Source organism: Symphalangus syndactylus, chromosome 6 (assembly GCF_028878055.3).
Source record: "Symphalangus syndactylus isolate Jambi chromosome 6, NHGRI_mSymSyn1-v2.1_pri, whole genome shotgun sequence".
In the NCBI taxonomy this organism is placed as follows: domain Eukaryota; kingdom Metazoa; phylum Chordata; class Mammalia; order Primates; family Hylobatidae; genus Symphalangus; species Symphalangus syndactylus.
The window spans coordinates 106,328,999-106,346,086 of NC_072428.2; positions in this window are offsets into that span (position 1 = coordinate 106,328,999).

Consider the following 17,088-nt stretch of genomic DNA (forward strand, 5'->3'; position numbering starts at 1 on the left):
AAAAGCAATAAAAATAAGAATAAAATAATAAAAGCAATATAATAATTTTATTTGTATTTTTTTTTTTTTTTTTTTTTGAGACAGAGTCTCGCTCTATCACCCAGGCTGGAGTGCAGTGGCACAATCTCGGCTCACTGCAAGCTCTGCCTCCCGGGTTCACGCCATTCTCCTGCCTCAGCCTCTCCGAGTAGCTGGGACTACAGGCGCCCGCCACCACGCCCAGCTAATTTTTTGTATTTTTAGTAGAGACGGGGTTTCACTGTGGTCTCGATCTCCTGACCTCGTGATCCGCCCGCCTCGGCCTCCCAAAGTGCTGGGATTACAAGCGTGAGCCAACCGCGCCCGGCCTTTATTTGTATTTTTATTGTTAACAAAAACAACAAGTTTATTTCATTAACAATAAAAAAATTCAAATAAAAATGTAGTATAACAATTATGTTTACAGCATTTATATTATATTAGATATTATCAGTAATCTAAAGATGATTTAAGGGGTCCTGGAACGAGTATCCTGCAGATACTGAAGGACAACTGTATGTGAGAACATGTTCTTTATGAAGTACCTTGCTAGCAAAGTGTTTAATTACTTTTTAATATGTTAAATACTTATTAATCATCTACCACATGTCAGGCACTGTTCTAAGCATTGGAAGAGTAAATCAGGGAAGAAATTAGACAAATTATCTGCTATGATGGAAGAAAATAGACAGTGATAGGCAAAGGCTGTGCGTGGTAGAAGGGGGGAGGAAAGGGTGAATTTGATAGATGGCCAGGAACCTCCTTGTTAAGTTGACATTTGAGCAGTTTATTAAGTGAAAGAATGCAAACCAGGTAGGTACTTGAGGGACTGACATTCCAGGCAGTGGGCACAGCATGTGTAAGGGCCCTGAGAGATAAGAAGAGTATTCTGGTGCTTAAAGAATAGCATGATCATGTCCTTTGCAGGGACATGGATGGAGCTGGAGGCCACTATCCTTAGCAAACTAACACAGGAACAGAAAACCTAATACCACATGTTCTCACTTATAAGTGGGAGCTAAATGATGAGAACACACGGACGCTTAGAGGGGAACAGCACACACTGGGGTCTTTTGGATGGTGGAAGGTGGGAGGAGGGAGAGGATCAGGAAAAATAACTAATGGGTACCAGGCTTAATACCCCGGTGATGAATTAATCTGTACAACAAACTCCCATGACACAAGTTTACCTGTGTAGCCAACTTGGCACTTGTACCCCTGAACTTTAAATAAAAGTTAAAAAAATAGTATTAAAGCCATTTAGACTCAGGCAACATGAGTAAGAGAAAGAATATAATGGATAAGATCAGAGAAATGAAAGAGGAACCAGGTGCCTAGTAGGCTATGATGAGGACAATGAATATTATTCTTAACATTAGAAAGCATTAGAAGGTTTTGAGCAGAGGAGAAACATGATTCAACTTACATTTCCAAAGGATCACCAAGTAAACCCAGGCTGCTTTGTGGAGGACAGACCGGGGAGGGGGGTGCAATTACAGAAGCAGGAAGATGAATTGGAAGGCTACTGAAATAGTCCAGGTGAAAAAATTGGTCCCAACTCCCTTGATGATATAGGCATATATACAAGAAAACCAGGTTTTCTTACTGCAGCCATTCACAGGGTCTTTCCTATATTACTATGGCAAGAGTCAAATTAGAGAGCCAAGAATGTGTCTGCATATGCAGGAATATATATATGGTGCTATATGCAGGAATATATATAGCGCTATATACATACAGCTATAGTCAGAGATAGCATCATGATATGGATGGCAGGAAAGGAGGGCTTTGCTTTAACAGATGTACAAGAACAGAGTTTGTGTAGGAGAAGGAGGAGGAAGAGAAATTTTATTTGCTAAAGGTTAGTTATTTTGAAAATGTGTTCTTTGATGAGAAGGATCAGGAATCAAGATAGTCTAGATAGAGAGAAAACACAGAGGCAACATATGTGGCGCACACACGCACGCACACACACACACACACACACACACAAAACACCAAACAAAAAGAAAGGCCTGTTGCTCTATTTCTGGAGAGACATGACAAGAGTTATTTAGAAAGAAGAGCCAGCAGGAGGCAATGTAGGCTTACAAAGTACAATAGGCACATCAGCCTAGAAATCTTCAATCAATCAATCAAACCTTTCATAATGTAACTAATAGGGAGGAAAACATACTGGGAGGCACAGGATTACTGTCAGCTGTTTTGTAAAATACTCAGTAGTCGTTGGTTTCTATTGTTGTAACAAAATTTCCCCTTGTTATATATGATTAGCAAAATTGCCAGTGCCTGCATTTACAAATCCTAAACTCTATAGAGTTCATTTTCCTAAATTTCACCTACATTTGAGCTAATCAATAAATGGCCCCCTGACAATATAGCCCAGAGTTTAATTCCGGAGAAACCAGGAAGGGACCAGTGTTACCAGGAGCAGAGTATTATCCCAAAGAACAACTGCAAATTCAATTGTTCAGGTTGGTTGGAGGTCATGTTCTATGTTCTACATGAACAGGAAAAGGACAGAGAGGCATTGTCTGGGTAGTCCATCCCAAAGAAACCACAGGGCAAAGTCTGGGACAAAAGAAGAAACGTTAAAGCTGCCACACACTTGCATCTTGAAGTCAGAGCAGCCAGGAAAGCTATTGTTCCAAAAGCTGCTTGAGAACTTCTGACTCTATTAATGTAGGCACAGCTCAGTCCCACAGACCAGCAGCTCAATAGAAATCCCTGGAATTTCTAAAGGTATCTGATGTTTCTAACTTGCCACTACCAGCTGTCAGGAGTATACACTCAGCATGGTAAAGAGCCCACAAATGTGCCCAGTTTACCTAGAAACTACCTTTTCGTCTATATTAGTGCTGTGTTCCTCTAAGAGGTTGAATAAGTAGGACACAGGCTGAGCTTCTGAAATAGAGATCCCAAATACAGTGGTATAAACAAAGTGTAAGTTTATTTCATGCTCATTTGATTATGCAGAGATTAGTAGTCCCGAATCGGGTGAGAGAATCTGCCTTTCTCAACAGGGTGTTCCATCTCTGGGCCACCTTGGCTGTCCCAGTCGCATCACCTTCTAGTAACACACATCACTTCCTCTCCTATTCCTTTGGTCCCAACTAAGTCTATGAGAGGAACTGGGAAACAGAATGCCTGCCAAGCAGCCACACACCCTTCAGAAACTCAAGATTTCTTTTTAAAATAAGGGGAGATGGATCCGGATGGACGTCTAGGAAACTCTGCCATGGGAAACTTGACAAATCATCACAAACGTGAGGCTTGAGAAGAGATTAATTGGGATTTTCCCTGTTTTATAGATGAAGAAACTAAAATAAAGTTGTATGACATTTTTTTAACTCATTCAGAAAAATCTAGAAGTCAGTGGGTGACTTTCCTTGCTGTCATTCATTATAAAAACTCCATGCTTATATACTTGTTTTTGTAAGCATTTATATCCTTTGTATATACACAAAATTTTGCTGGAAATAATTTTATTCCTCCTCCTATTACTTTTAAAATTATCAGTGGTCCAGAGTTCAAAGATTAAGAATTATAAAATAGACCATGGAAAATTTAGCAATAATTGAGCTCTCCATGTCTGGTACTCATGTAGAAGAAGCATGTTTTAATAAACATCTGCAGAACATACGCTCAGTGGAAAACCCCTTTGACTGAGCAAGATTGAGAAATGTTTCACCCAGAATCATCACTCCCATTTCCAAATGAATGCATATAATTCCCCAGCAAGAGATTTTTAAGGCTTGATTCTTTTATTTTAAAGTAAATGTGCAGGAAAATATTAAATAATTATGAATGTCTGTGCAATATGGTAGTATTAGTAATGCTGCACCCCAATTGCTGGGGGTGGTAATAGGCCTTTTATAAACATTACTTCTAATTCTGACAGCAATCCTGGGCAGATATTATAATAACCATTTTAAAACAGAAAATAAAGGCTTGAACAATTTAATAACCTTACCCATAATTACACAGCTTGTAAGTGACCGACCTGGAAGGTCAGTGGAGATCTTTCAGTATTTAAAATTTGCACGGGACATGTTAAAGTAGCACTGTGTGTCAGCACTGCTGTTGAATCATAGATTAAGATGTGCTCCATGGACTGTTTGAGTTAGACAGTGACCTTCTAGAAGGTGCCAGCCTTAAAATAACCACTACCTTCATTTTAAGTTCCCTTTCCATGAGTTTTCTTTGATTTTTACACCTTTGTTATTTTCTTTTTCTATTTTATTTAAGTATCCACAGGGAAAACAGTCTAAGAAATGTTTACTATGTAATGAGCAATTTCACTTTTTAAGACATTAATATCAAACGAAGACCTTGGCTGATAGATTATAAGGAATAGAACGTACACTGTGAACTTAGAAATGACCCATATCCAACTTCAGTATGATTATTTGTGACTTGTTAATTCAGTGAACCTTTTTGAGAAAAGAATGCCATTAGCCAAAATGCCATCATTAGGTTATTCATGCTAACCTCTTAATTCTATCGGTACAATTAATTATCTTACTTTTTCTGTTTTCAGTGAAATTACTATATAGAAGGTTAGTACAAGCATGGCAATAGGGGAATTCATCTAACATAGAGAATAGAACAAATAAAGCAACAATCTAAAAACAAAACTTTCTTCAGGAAATAGATCTATTTTCATAAAGTAAAATCTACAGTGGAGTTTACTCTTATATTTTAAAAACTGTTAGGACATCGGCAATTGGTATTCTTCACTTCTCTATTCTTGTTAATGTAGTTCCTCTTTATTCTACTTGCATAATAAAAAAGTAATAACAGTCTTAGTTCTTGTTAGAAAGTCCCTAGGTGGTGGTGGGGCAGATTGGAATTAAACTGCTGACTCACTCTCATATGACTGCACTGTAAAGTCCTAGAATTCGGGGATCTAGAAAGAAAATTTTGTATCAAATACACTACAGTCACAAGAAAGCAGCAAATGTAGAATTGAATGTGCTGTGGTTAGATGGAATTTCCATAGGCTACACAATACACCTGAACTTCCGATTTTAAAATCTAAGGCTCCATTGTAACATTTCAGGATTAATGACTGAACAACTTATTACAGGCCATTTGAGGGGAAGACTGGAGGGAAAGGTGCCAATATTCCACACTGTCTTAAAAAGTTAAGGAATACTACTGGGTAAGCGGGAATGCACCAAGCTCAGTAGCATTACTACGCATTTGCCTAACTGCAGTAAGAGGAAACAATGGGTGAAGGAAGTCCAGGCTCTATGAAGGCATGGCATAAATCCATTTCACTAAGCTGTTGGCCATCACTGATGCTATCCTTGTGAACAAGATGATCAAATTTCAGATGATTCAGGCTTGAAGACTGATGTCACTTTGAGGAACAGGCATTGGTTAAATACCAATGGACTCCAACAAGTCAACCTTGTAATCAGCTCTCAGGAGGAAAATATAAAATCTGCTGTTCTGATTCTTGCCCATTTGCCCTATGCCACTGCTCCTATCTACCATGCCATTCTCTACCATGCTTTGCCCTGCTCTGTGCCCAGGAACAAAGGCTGATTTACTATGGAGCTAATGAAGCTTCAGCTCAGGACTCCTTAGATGTTACCTCTTCCAAACTTTGTGACTAATGTAATTTGGAACTATTTTTCTTATAGATGGCCTCCTCCTCACTGTATAAGCTTCATCTCTACCTAATTTGGAATCAGCCCTGTCCAGGAGGCTGAATCCTATAGACTGTCAACTGATATGCTAAGCAAAAACAATGGCCCCTCTAAAGACATTCATATCCTAATCCCTGGAACTTGTGAACATGTTACCTTACATGGCAGAAGAAGTCAGTGATGCTATGTGAAGACTCAATCTTCCATTGCTGGCTTTGAAGATGGAGGAGCTGGCCACGAGCTAAGGAATATGGAGGGAATTTTGAAACTGGAAAACGCAAGGAAATGCATTCTCCTCTAGAGCCCCCAGAAAGGAATACAGCCCTGCCGACAATTTTATTTGAGCCCCGTGAGACCTTTGTAGGACTTCTGACCTACAGAACTGTTAGATAATAAATTTATATTATTTAAGCCACCAAGCTTGTGGTCATTTGTTACAGCAGTAATAAGGAACTGCAGCTGGCTTCTGGTTGAATTTGGCTAACGGGAATCATCTGAAGAAGATCAGATGCTGAGAGGAAGAAGTGGTTGGAGTATTCCTTTACTATTCTCCACTTGCTCTGCGCTGAGTGTCCTGGTGAGGGCGACATCTCTCCCCAGCTAGAAGGTCTCCTCCACTGCTCTGGCTCTCAATGGGATGCTGAGGCACCATTTCCTGTTTGCCCCTTCAAGCCCAGGGCTGGTAAGGACTTCCTGTTCTTATCTGTCTTCTTACTCTACCCACAATTTCATAAGTGGTTCGTGAAGTAGCTCAAATAGTGTTCCCCAAAATTCATGTTCACCCAGAACCTCAGAAGGTGACCATATTTGGAAATAGGGTCTGTGGAGGTATAATTAACTAAGGATCTTGAGATGAAATCATCAGATATTTAGGGTGACCCCTAAATCCAATGTATCTTTGTAAGAAGAGGAAAAAACACAGAGAGACACACCAAGAAAGCCATGTGAAGATGGAGGCAGATTAGGGTGATGCCTCTTCAAGCCAGTGAATGCCCAGGATTGTGAGCAAACACCAGATACTAAGAGAGAGGCATGGGCTTTCCCTCAGAGCCTCTAGAAGAAACCAATTCTGTCAACACCTTAAGTTTGCACTTCTAGCCTCCTTAACTGTGAGAAAATAAATTTCTTTTGTTTTAAGCCACTGGGTTTGAGGTAATTTGTTATGGCATCCCTGGGGAATTAATGCAATACCTTTGTTAAAGTCTCTTGAACCATTCAAGTAGGCTTCCATTTTCCACTCTGGATGGCAGAATTCTATTTTTATTACACTTTAAAATGGCACAAAAATAGAAGGAATAGTTACCTCCTGGATTATGGGGTCAAACTTAAAAATAATCTTAAAAATCTAGCATAAAGGGCTGTACCTGGAAAATGTGAAAAATAACAGCTTTGTACTTCACTTCAAAAAAATCAGTTGCCATTATTGCCCATGGAACCTTAGACAAATCATTTAGTATTCCTGACTCTACATTATATCATGTTTAGAATGGAGATGATAAAACTTGTTCCCCTTACATTGTTTTAAGAGCAGGAAGAAATAATTGAATACAGGGAAATCAGTGCAGAATAAGGAGTCATTCGATATGAAGCTAAACTTGGCTTTGTCACCAATAAGCTGTGCAATCTTCCTTAAGGAAATTAACCTTAATGTTCTCTAGTTCCCTCATGAGAAGGTTGGACTAGATGCTTGACAAGTGGATCATTTAGTCCTAATATTCTATAAATTGATTGCACAGTACAAGAAATATGTGAATAAACAGTCATCCTCATGAAAAAGACCAAGGAGATTTTTGGTAGTTGATCACATGCTCAGTATTAACCAATTATGGCATGTGACTGCTAAAAACAAAGAGGGATGAATTAACTAATTAATGGAAAAGAAAAAAAGAAAACAGTATAGACTTAGTCTATTTTAGAAATATACCTATCTAAGAGAAGTATTCTACTAAGCTGTGTTGTATGATCAGTTATAAATATCACAGTTTAAAAAGAATATTAAGAACGATGAATATTGTCAAAACAGGATTATCAGGATAGTTTGGCATCTAAAAAATGTCACATATGTATTGCTTTAATGAGCAAAGAACACATATCCTGAAGAAGGAAAAGTTTAAAAGGATAAACAGGGAGAACTAAGGCCAGTAAATCAAAGTAGAGCAAAAGTAATTTTAGAAGCAAGATCAAAAATGAACTATTGTAATTAGAATTGCCAAGTAGTAGAATGGTAATGTTGGTCACTAGACTTATTCAAAGGTAAGGCTGGGTCACATCTTACAGTTGCTATCAACCTATCAGTGGTTTATTAAAGCAAGAGACAATTGTTAGTATCTCTTCCAAACTCCATATTCACTGACATTATTTCAGTAGGTTGAAATTGGCCAACCTGAGAGTATATACACCACTGAAGTCAGCAAACACTAAAAAACACGGGCCTTTGTTTTCCCTGGACATCTGGTGGTTAAATATTTACCACCACACTACTGGGTGCTATGGAATTCCTGCACTGAGTAGTTTGACCTCTATAACTGTACTGCCAACTCTGTAAGACTCAGATTCTTTTTGACTCAGTCTAGAGGGGAGTAAAATCAAGAGAGATGAGTCTAAGTAAAGTTAAAATGCCTTCAACATAAGACTTCTAGACTCAGCTTCCTGGTTGTACACACTTTCTTTTTATTCCCCGATGGTGATTCTTCAAACCACCTTGAATATCCTCTCCCTTTCAGTTTCTTTTTCTTCTTTCTCATCAAAACTAAGACAGATCTGACAGTCAGAGAAAATGGACACACATAATAGATTTTCAAATAGGTGAAAGTTTATCATGTAGAAAAGAAATGAGGCTGTTATCATTATTAAATAGATCATGTAGTAGGGAAATGTTATTGTGTGATTTAAGCAACATCAAGGACAATATATGCATGAACATCATTCATTAGCTGCTATTGATTAGCTACATAGTGTGAGCAAGTCACTTACTATGCCTTGGATTCTGTTTCTTATCTGTGAAATAGGACTCACAATTTCTAACTCAAAAGGTTTTCTCAGTTCTATAAAAGATGATTAAACAAAAATATTTTGTCAGGTGCTATACAAATAAAAATTATAATTGTTAGTATATTATTACTACAATTTATTTACATCTTAATTCAAAATGGTGTTTATTCTATGATTATAACAGGAGTGGAACAAGAAGAATGAGATGCACATCCCTACTTCCTTATCACCCACTGACAGCTTCTATGTGAATATGATTCAAACCAAAACAATGCAATCCTGTCCTTCCCATTCCTCACATAAAAGTAATAACAAAACTGCAAACAGGTATTTTTCTCCTAAGACTTTGCCCATATCCTCAGCATTTTAGTAGGGTCTTATTATATCAAGGGTACCCAGAGCCTTGCTAGCCTTTCCTCAGCATGGTTCTGTGCTGTAAGAGATAAATACATTTTTGAAAATTAAAACAGCTTGAAATACCTCACATTGTGTTTTCCTTTGTATTAATCCTACTTAAAAAAAAAAAAGCCATTCCTTTCACCATTAAGGATAAGGCATAAAGTGCATTGTCCTAGAAAAAGAGAGAGAGTGGTAAGAGTCTAGAACAAATAGGCTTCTCATTGTAGCTCAGAGTTTAAATATTTGAGTTCACAGTCAAGGAATACTCTTGAAAATCAGGCTTTGTTTAGAAAGTAAAGAAAAGCCAATCTTTACATATCAAGGTTGGAGATCTGAATATAAAAATTCCCTATAAGATATAGGCAGAGAACATTCAGCAGATCACATATGCTCATATGTGCCTGAAGCTCTTATCTGCCTACAGGCTTAGGATGCACAACTGGGAAGAAGGGTGTTGGGGGTGGGGAGGGGGAATGTGCAGGGACTGGGGAAAGAAGTTCAGATAAGACAAGTCCAGGGTAAGGAAGCATCAGGCACCTGGAAAGGGGATCAATCCAGTAGTTGATAGAAATTCTGACACAAACTCCAAATAAGTTGAGAACAAACCTGAGAACAATTGAGTGGGTGCTCCGCTTCACACCTTGGGGAACAGTAGAACAGCAAGAGCAGATAAACGAGTCCCGTCACACGGAGCAGGGTAGTCCTACATCTTCTGCCTGTCTCCTGAGGAACAAGAAATGATACAGAATTGCCCATGTATGGCAAAAGGTAGATAACATGAGCTTACCTGAGGGGTCTGGGTAAGGAGAAAGTTAATTTACATACAGCACAAAGCTTTGGGATCAACTTCCCAAGTCAGGGATTGAATCAGAGTCACAGCTATATCTTAGGGCAAGTTCTACTAAGCCAGAAATAGTGAACCAGATGGTGGAGGTGACTTGATCAGATAACAGAGGTGACCAAGTTCCCCAGAGCAATCTCCTCACCATGTCAAGGCCAAGAGAACAGACCACAAATTGTACCACCTAAAGACACATTAAAAGTGGCAGCAGTATGGAGTCCTCAACCAGGGCCCCAGTGAACTGCATGTTACACAGTTATGTGTCATCAAAAGACTGATATGCTTTCATATTATCAGAGTGAGATTTGATGCCAAAAAAATTCAAGCCAAGTTCTGTGGGAGTCGCAGATAGAGACAAAGCACAAAGCAAATGTTCCCCCTCAGCCTTGCCGTGGGTTTTGTAAGAGGCAGGAGAAGAGAATATGTGAAAGAATGAGCTTAACAAAAGAGGCCATTTTAAAACAGAAGAGCATGAGCTACTTAATTGACAATTTTATATCTATTCCCACAGTCCCCACTAGTAAAGATAGGGGGTTGTAAGCAAAATGATTTCAAAATAAAGAAAATAAACTGGTCACTTTGTTACTTTTTTTTCTTGCACATCTGAATGGTAATGCACATATTTTCACCTCCCATCACCACTCCTAGGCATTTGCTCTTGGGAAAGGTACCTTAGATCATAAGTCAGCTAATAAAGAGAATGGCAGACTCATGTTCTTGTAGTGGAAGGATTAAAAAAAAAGCCCTGCAAAGAGGATCTACGTTCACTGTCTCTTCGAGGGCTGAAGAAGAGCATCAACATCCACCAGTTCGAATCGCAGAATCTCAGACTCAGGTGGATCCAAGGAGTGATGATCCTTCCTGTGAAAAGCAGGAGAGATTTTGCAAGGGAAGATAGTAGAGTATTGAATGGAGATTGTTCAGGAATGGAATATTTGGAGCTGGAGGGGACACACAGGTTTAAAGGTGAGGACTTGCTGGGCATCTTTAGAAGGTGGAATGGAAGTCATCCATGATGTCCCATTCTTAGGAAGCCCTACGTTGTTTTGGTTCCTTAACTTGTGAGATTTGAGGAAAACTCCAGGTTAACTAGGACTTTAATGTGGGTCCTTTTAACCTTGTAATTCCTTTCTAAAATTTCTATCATCCTAAAATAAAGAGGTCACAAATTTTTAGAAAATCAGGTGTGATGCCTTTGTGGAGGATGAAGGATGACAGTAGACAAGAGTTCTCATGGATCCAATGGAAAATAATAAGTAATAATATTGGGGCAACCACACCTCAGAACCCCAGAGGATGAATAGAAATGCCAGAGCATGACCCACAGAGAAACTGGTAATGGAGGGAGATCCCTGGAATCTGGAAAATATCCCAGGAAAAATATGCAGATGAGACATTTTACAACCACACCTTCCTCCAACCCTCACAGGTTACTGAAGGAACAGAACAGACCTTGTAAACTGCAAGCTACGTAGTTATGTGTCTTCAAAATACTAATGTTGTTTGTATTATAAGTGGGATTATGAGTGATTTTGTTTCCTTTCTTCTGTTTTCTAGAGTTTATGTAGACACATGCTTTTCATCCAATAAATACTTATCAACATTTACAATACACCAGGCATTCTTCATCAGTGAGTAAAAGAGGCAAAAATAAATCCCTGCCTGTACTCTAAAGAAATACAATGTAAAAGCAGACAAAAGCAACTATTAATATTTTTAGCTCAGTGGTCAAATATGCCTCTCTCATGTGTGCACAAATGCATGCATGCAGAGGCACACACACATGCACACAGAGTATCTTTCCCAGTTTTCTTAATTTCAACCTGTTTATTTCCCCAGTCTCCCCATTTATTTCTAATTATTCATTTCACTCATAGGTTTATTAGAATTTCTTAGAGTTCTTTGAGCTAAAAAGCTCAGTAATTATAACACATCTGTTGGGCCCCGAAACCTTTATTAAATTTTATTTAGACAAAATTATAGAAAACAATTCAGTATGATTCAATTAAAATTTAGCCAAACTATTTTCTCATTCCCACTGCCACAACACACATATACACAACCACATGCACCAGTAACATTAAAAGTTAAAAAGTAATTTGCGATTCAAGTATGTTTGTTAAAATAATTACTACAGTTGTATATGAATGTTCAGTGAGGTAAGAGGAAATTGTTTATTACTGAATAATGAAAAAATATTACGTTTGTCCATTGGGTGGCAGCAAAACTCTTCCATACTGTTAAGTTCTCAAAGCCTTTGTCTTCAGTGTCTTCATGCTAAATTTGATAGGTTATACTACACACAGAGGAAAATCCTCAACTCTTCCCTCTCAGGAAGCGGCCGCAGAAGCAATGAGATTAGTGCTCTATTGAGTTTAAAGTCTTACTGTGTATAGAAGAAATTATATTTTGAACTTAAAAAACAACAAATTTTATTATTTTATCCAAATGATTCGTGTCAATTACGTGTCAGTACTATGCTGGAAACTTTCTATTTTCATGAAGTTGGCTCCAGCGGGTAGAACTCTACACGGAAAAATAAACATCTGCAACATCAAAAACACCCGGCTTCAATCTCCATCTTCCCTCTCAGCAGCCTCCTGTCATCTAAGCAAACACTCCTTCTTTCCAAAAAGTTACTACTTGATTGGAAATTTAAGCTAGAAAATCACCATAACACAGCATCAGAATTACTCTGTTTATCTAAAATCGTATAAGTAAAGCAAGGATACCCACTCCATCCGTAAGGTCAGAAGTTCTAGAGGGCCCAAGTCTATCCTCAAAATTCAGATGTAAGATCCCCCTCTTGCCCCTACCTTCATCAATATCCTGAGGTGTTACAGAAAGAAGTCCAAAAGAGGACAAAACTATGCAAAGTGCAAGGATAGGATTTGAAGCACCTGTAGAGTGATTGTTGCCTGTGTAGTAAGAGAAATTCTGGAACACAGGCAGTGTGATGATATTCCTCCTACAGTGGCTGGACTCAATGCATGAGGAGGATAAGGGCTTCTCACTCAAAGCATAGGTTGACCAGAAGATCAGGCTGCCCCATTCTGCAGTGCCTCAGGTGGCTCCTGGACCAATATAGCTCCTATGCTCTTAAATAGCATCCTCTACAATGTTCTTCAGTTAGCCCAACCCCAAGAGCATGTTCTGTGCCATGTACCAGGCTCAGGCATCCAAACTGTATCCACAGCCCTTCCTCTACATCTCATTAACCCCACCCTGAGTGCCTCTTTTGGCCTTTAAATGCAAAAAAAAAAAAAAAAAAAAAAAAAAATCTACTCCAATTTCATTCACCAGAGATAAATAGTTTCAGTACCTCAAAGTTTTCTTTTTCCTGATAATTACCACCTAACGAATTGTTTCTAACCTTATCAACTTCATTGAGATATAATTTTTATATAACAAAATCCATATATTTTAAGGGTTCAGCATAAGTTTTTGAAAAATCTGTACCTCCATGTAACCTCTATCTTAATCAAGATACCTCTCTCAAAAAGCTTTCTCATGCCATTCCCAGTGAAAACCCTGCCTTTCAAGCAAATATTGATATAATTTCTATCACCATAGTTTAGTTTTTCTGTTCTAGAATTTCATATAAATGGAACAATTCAGGATTTACTCTTTTGTGACGCTTTTGTGTCAGGTTTCTTTTGCATACATAATGTTTATAAGATTTATTGAAGTTGTTGCATGTATTAATAGTTATTTCATGTTTATTGCTGACTCATTTTATTGTATGAATATACCACATTCTCTTATTGACAAACTTTGAATTGTTTCTATATTTTGGCTGTTATGAATAAAAATGTTATGAGCATTCTTCTACCAGTCTTTTTATGAATACATATTGACATTTCTCTAGGGTAAATACACAGATGTTTCCACTAGAAAATGGGGATACAGCGGGGATGTATGCTTAACTCTCTAAGAAACTGCCGAACTCTTTTCCAAAGTGTTGTATACTTTTACACTCCAATGAGCTATATAAGAGAGTTCCAGTTACTTCACATCTTTACCAATGCTTGGTATTGTCTGTATTTTTAATTTTACCCATTCTAATGTGTGAAGTGGCATCTTCCTGGGGTTAATTACACTACTATTTTTAAGCCCTCTTAGCTCCCCATGTAACCCTAATGTCCATGTAGGTGAGCTGGGGCATAGGGGTTGTGCCAAGTATGTGGAACAGATAGACAGATACCTTTATCTCTTTGGCCTTCAGGGTCTCCAGGCCCAGAACAGCCAGATACTCTAGGCTGGTCACTTCCAGATCTAAGGGTATCATTCATTTATCTCAAAGTGTCAAACAAATAGCATGTTCAAAGTATGCCATATGAAAAAGCCTGGGAAGCACTTTAAAACATACTTGCCTTGTTCTTTTCATTTCAGTCAGCATCTCTTGACACTCAACTGTTAATTCTCTTCCTTTCACTTGTATTGCTCTTTTCTCTCTTTGTTCTAGGAGCAATGGAGGGAGGAGGGTCAAAGGCCCCTGTGGAGCAGGCAGATTCAGCAAAGATTTGGTTGTGGATTTAAAAAAAATAGTCCCAGCCGGGCACAGTGGCTCACACTTGTAATCTCAACATTTGGGTGGACAAGGCGGGCTGATTGCCTGAGGCCAGGAGTTCAGACCAGCCTGACCACCTTGGTGAAACTCTGTCTCAACCAAAAAATACAAAAATTAGCCACGTGTGGTGGCGGGCACCTGTAGTCCCAGCTACTTGGGAGGCTGAGGCAGGAGAATCTCTTGAATCCGGGAGGCAGAGCTTGCAGTGAGCCGACATCACACCACTGCACTGCAGCCTGGGCGATAGAGCCAGACTCCATCATAAAAAAAAAAAAAAAAAAAACCCAGAATGGGTCTACTACATCCTAAGATCCTGCCATTAAACATATGACATGACTTATACATAGTATAAAACATGAAATCTGGCAAAAGTCATGCAACTTTCCATCAGAATCACCTCAAATCACTGTTCTCAAGAAGGTCCATAAAATAAGCAATTCAGAGAATCTTCTTCCATTTTTATTTTATACATTTTATGCTTACAAAATGTACATTTTGGGAAGATGTGTCCCTGTGGCTTCCCCAGCTTATCCACATATCCCTCTCCCCACATACTATCATGTGTTGTCACCCACCAGTTACAAAATCATGGAAGGTGATTTACTTTATATTCATTATTTTTGGGGAAGCTTCTTTGGAAGCATTTTGTGCTGGGTCCTTGTTTTTAAAATTTTTAATTTAATTTCAAGTTCCAGGATACATGTGCAGGATGTGCAGGTTTGTTACATAGGTCAACTTGTGCCATGGTGGTTTGCGGAACCTATCAACCCATCACCTAGGCATTAAGCCCCACATGCATTAGCTATTTCTGCTGATACTCTCCCTCCCCCACGAGGCCCTGGTTGTGTGTTGTTCCCTCCCTGCGTCCATGTGTTCTCATTGTTCAGCTCCCACTTGTAAGTGATAACATGCGGTGTTTGGTTTTCTTTTCCTATGTTAGTTTGCTGAGGAAAATGGCTTCTAGCTCCATTCGTGTTCCCACAAAGGATATCTCATTCCTTTTTATAGCTGCATAGAATTCCATGGTATATATGTACCACATTTTCTTTATTCAGTCTATTATTGATGGTCCTTTGGGTTGATTCCACGTCTTTACTATTGTAAATAGTGCTGCAGTGAACATACACATGCATGTATTTTTATAATAGAATGATTTATATTCCTTTGGATATATACCCAGTAATGGGATTGCTGAGTCAAATGGCATTTCTGGTTCCAGATCTTTGAGGAATTGCCACACCATCCTCCACAATGGTCGAAATAATTTACATTCCCATCAACAGTGTAAAAGTGTTCCTATTTCTCCACAGCCTCACCAGCATCCATAGTTTCTTCACTTTTTAATAATCACCATTCTGGCTGGAGTGAGATGGTATCTCATTGTGGTTTTGATTTGCATTTCTCTAATGATCAGTAATGTTGAGCTTTTTCTCATGTTTGTTGGCCACATAAATGTCTTCTTCTGAGAAGTGTTTGTTCATGTCCTTTGCCCATTTTTTGATGGGGTTGCTTTTTTCTTGAAAATTTGTTTAAATTCCTTGTAGATTCCGGATATTAGACCTTTGTCAGAAAGATAGATTGCAAAATTTTTCTCCCACTCCCCCACGTCTGTTCACTCTGATGATAGTTTCTTTTGCTGTGCAGAAGTGCTTTAGTTTAACTAGATTCCATTTGTCAATTTTTGCATTTGTTGCAATTGCTTTTGATGTTTTTGTCATGAAATATTTGCCCATGCGTATGTCCTGAATAGTATTGCCTAGATTTTCTTCTAGAGTTTTTATAGTTTTGGGTTTTACATTTAAGTCTTTAATCCACCTGGCCTAATTTTTGTATAATGCATAAGGAAGGGGTCCAGTTTCAATTTTGTGCCTATGGCTAGCCAGTTTTGCTCACTAGCCAGACACATAGGTCCTTTTTTTAATCTTTGCTATGCATAAACCTATCATGGTAACCTTGAATCGATAATTGCCTAGGCTGGAGTACAGTGGTATGATCTTGGCTCACTGCAACTTCCACCTCCTGGGTTCAAGCGATTCTCCTGCCTCAGCCTCCCAAGTAGCTGGGATTACAGGCATGCACCACCACGCCCAGCTAATTTTGTATTTTTAGTAGAGATGGGGCTTCTCCATGTTGGTCAGGCAGGAATTTTATGGTTTTAGTTCTTCCATTTAGGTTAGTGACCCACTCAGAGTTAAGTCATAAGAAAACACTCCAAAAGATATTTATTGTGCCAAGATGATAAAAATATGGGGATTTGTTTATTTTTTCTTCTTTTCCAAAACATAAGTAATGTACACATATTAATTTTTAAAGAAAACAAAAATTCAAAGTAAATTTTAAAATAAGATTGTAAAGCATATTTTTATAGCTAGACAAATATTCAAAATTTTATATGCCGTTTCTGCTTTTTATGTAATATCTTCTCTGTTCTTCAATGTGTCATACTTCCTGTTTGAAACAAGAGTCATCATTGCAAAGCACTCCACGCCTGCAGGATATTGGTGTTTTATGACATTTCTAGGCTCCTGTGGTTTTTCCAGCTCTTGATCCAAGGCCCTTATGAAGCCCAATAACACCTCTTATCCTTAAGCCCCATGATATTCCCTGTAATC